This window comes from Geospiza fortis, unplaced genomic scaffold (genome assembly GCF_000277835.1).
Source record: "Geospiza fortis unplaced genomic scaffold, GeoFor_1.0 scaffold147, whole genome shotgun sequence".
Taxonomy (NCBI): Eukaryota; Metazoa; Chordata; class Aves; order Passeriformes; family Thraupidae; genus Geospiza; species Geospiza fortis.
In genome coordinates this window covers 2,864,731-2,868,654 of record NW_005054372.1, presented here as the reverse complement: position 1 = coordinate 2,868,654, position 3,924 = coordinate 2,864,731, and positions in this window count along the sequence as shown.

The following is a 3,924-nucleotide window of genomic DNA, read 5'->3' as shown; positions in this document are numbered from 1 at the left end:
GAAAAGTCCTTTTTCCTTTTCCCTGGGAGGTGCCTGCGGTGTAGCTGGTGGAGGGTGACATCCTGTGGTGAGACAGAAGCCATGCAGGGCTGTTCTGTGAGCCGCTGCATCAGAGGCTGGGTATGTCTGTCCTGCTAAACAATTCCGTAGGTCTCAGCCTTCATCTCCCTGTGATAGAGCGCCATCAACAGAACAGAGGCGTGTGTGTTCTGCCCTTCCCGTGCCTTTATTCCAATCTCTTCTTTTGTTTTTATTAACTGCCCTTCCTTTATCCCACTCTTTTCCCAAGGAGTTGCCTGTGCTGGAGAAGCTGCATTCTCTTTGCAAAACTGAGGGGTCTGCAAGTCAAACTTAGTCCTTAAGCTGGATGTAGCTGTGTGTAAGGATCAAACCTTGACTCAAAATAAAACTGAGCTACAAACTGTATTCAATCATATACAAAGCCAGGAGAACCAAAATTCTCAGAATTATGCCCACTGGACATGCCCAGCTTCTACATATGATATTTATTTCACTCTGCCTACACTCTTTGGAAATGAAATGGAAAATTATAGTGTATTTTTATAATGTCTTGGCCTTAATGTCCTAAAGCTTTTCTCCTACTGGTCCTGGCAAGTGCTCTCTGTCTTTGCAAAGGTCACTGAATTGCTGAAGTCAGAATAAGCCTTCCATCCCTGCAGACTGGGCATTCCTTCCTGCTTCAAAGTTTAGAGATGAGCTGCTTTTGGTGCAGCTCATATTTTCAGCCTGGAATAGAGTTTATGGTTTGCTGAGAAATGCTTGCTGCTCTGTAGCTTGGTGCCTTCCCAAGGAAAGTCTGACACTGGTAGAAAAAACACTTGATGGTTCTTTGCACTGCCTGTTGCCCACAACAGGGAAAAACAGAGGTGTTCTAATTGCTGTGGATGTGCAATGTGAAGTCTTATTAAACCTCATACTGGGATAAAGCAGCACCACGAATTATTATCTACCGATTTTTTAATTAGCCATATAAATTTTATAGACTACAATGAAGTTTTAATAGGACCACAAATGGATTATTTATTCACACAGTGGATACATTTTGAGGATCTAAAGATGGATAATTAAAAATAATTCAGATGAGATGAAACTGGATTTTCTCAGTCTGCCCTAGTTCAGCACTTTCTCAGGGTGCCTGCTGAAGGAGCTGGCAGCTGGAGGAGCCCTGTGGTGTGGGCAGTCTGACCCTTCCCTGTGGCACACCATGCTGAATGCGAGGCTGGATGCAGGAATGAAGCTTGAGGCTTCCCCTGCTTGTGCAGCCCAGCTAGGAAACACTGCAATTTGTCGTTTTAGGTTCTCTAATCCCATACTGTGGCTAGCTGAGACTTTAACTGCAGTTTATCTCTACAAAAGCAGACTGTTGAATCTCAAATGACATCTCATTTTCCAAGTTTAGTGCTCTGATATAAATAAAAGCAAAACTCAAAGAAATTTGTAAGTTATTTCTAATGATGTTGCAATAGTTCTTTCCAAGGAAAGCTCCCGATTTGGAAGGTCAGGAGTGAGAACAGACACAGCCAAGCTGCTCCCACAAATGAGACACCAAATAAAATTCACTAAAACCTAACCTGAAGGGCTACTTTACTTCAGAAACGGATTTCTGTGGAAAGAAAAGAATAATTGCTTCACTTCTGTTTCCTTTGCTATCGTCATCAAAGTCATATTAATTGCTACACTATTTTGAAGCTTAACTGGTTTCAACATCATCCTAAGTCATGTCTCTAATAAAACTTTTGAGGCATAAACAACAGGCAATATTTTTTCCTGTTTTCCATTAAGACACTGATTTCAATTTTTTTTTTTTTTGTGATTTATGCCTTGAAAGATGTTTTGCTTTCTTATGGGTCCAGCTGCTGTGGAGAAAATGTAGTGTACTCTGGTACAGTACATTTGAAACATTTCTTCTTGAAAACCTCATGGTTTTCAAAAGCTGAAGCAAAATAGTACAAATGCTGTGCAGTGTATTTTGAAAGTGATAAAAGGATCCATTCCTGCCATTACAGCATCATACCAAAAGCTGATTTCAAAACAAAATTCAAAATCAGCAGTACATGCCAAAACCAGGCTAAAGAAGTAAAAATTCTAAGGAATAATTCAGCAAGAGCAATTAATGGTCTATTTAAAAATTAGTAATTAAACCAGGAATTAAGCTTATGTTCAGCTCAGGACCATGTAACTGCAACTCTACTGGTTCTACAAAATCTAATAGGAAAATTATTCCCTTGTAATCAGATTACTGATGAGGAATACCCTTGATAAGATTTAATTTTTTGTTATCTAATAAATTGTGAAGGAATTATTTTGCATTACCTTGATCTTAAAAGAGAGATGCTTGCTTTAGAAGTCAAATTGAAAAGAATATCATAGATGGCTTTATAGAAGGGAATGTTTTTGTAACTGCTGGTGTGAAAAAAAAAAAAGCATTTTTCTGTGCAAGAATACAGCTTCATTTATCAGTAGTAACATGCCAGGAGAGCAGGGGGAAGCACACAAGGACACTCAAACAGAACACACTTCCAGCCTCCCTGGAGCTGGACTTTTCTGCTTTGAAGCAAGGAGCTTGGTGTTTGATAGTTTTAAGTAATTACTTTCTGCCACCAATTTTGTTTCTTGTTTATGGACCCATATAAGTTTTTAGCATCAATAAAATTCTGTGACAAGTTCTGTAGCTGAATTAGGCAGTTGTTTTGAACCCGATCATTGATTTTGATACCCTCATTGTTTGTACTGTAAGGGACTATTTTGTTTCCCCATTTTTATGACCTGTTAACACAGTCCCCTCCTCAAGATCTTTTTTTTCACACTGGAATGACCTTATCTTTGTTTTTCCCTTGAACTTCATTGTAATATGAATAGGATTTTTCCTTGTCTGGAGGGATTGCTGTGCCCCTTGTACCATCTCCCATAGAGTTTATATATTTATGGCAGTAAGAGCCATTTGGATAATGTTGTATAGGTACAAAAGCAGATGATTGAGACACCAGCAATGCAGGTGGTTTTCCTTTTTTTTTTTTGGTCATTTACTTCTGCAATTCTTATGAATCAGAGACTAGAGATACTTGCTGCATTTTAGACCATAAGGATTATGGCAGGTTTATTTTTTGTTTGTTTTTCCTGATGTGTTTTTAGGTTAATTTTTGTTTGGTTTTTGTTGGTTTTTTTGTTTTGGTTTTTTTTTTTTTTTGTCTTTAATTGTTATTATGCAGTACATGGACCTACCTATCAAAACTCCATTATGATCTTGGAGGCTGTAACTACAGAAAAAAACCCAATTAACTACTTTAGAGTATTGCTTCCCTCAGTTTGGGAAAATGAAATGTATATTCTACTTAAGCTTTCTACTTTATAAATTTGGTAATAATTGTGGTGTAACAGGAGCAAGAGCAAAATCTAAGAAAAGCAGCAAGGAGTAATTACAGCTTAACACTTCTCAATCTCATCTGTCAGTCATCTATAAGAAATTGCTACATTCATCTTTAAGTAGCCTGGTAATCAGCTCAGTTTAATTTTAATCCACTTTCATTTCTTAGAGGAAATTTTTTATGTCTTACATATTGCATAATTTATTAGTGGAGTTGACAGCTAAGCAAACTGGTGCAGATGCAACAGGCAAGTGGGAAGTGTTGCTATGAACTCCAAATACATCAAATTCCACATTTCCATTGCCAAGAGAGTCCTTGGGCTGCATTCAAGTTGCAGGAGGTCATTGCTCAGTTAAATGGGGATACAACCGATACCAAAAAATACTCATGATAACGTCCAAACATTTTTCAACTGACTGGCACAGGAGAATGGTTCTCAGCTGAGTTCTGACTATTGTGGGAGAGCTGCTAAGATGCCACCTCAGCACCTGGAGGTGCCTCTGGAACTGACAAACACCAAGAAACAGCACTGCAAATC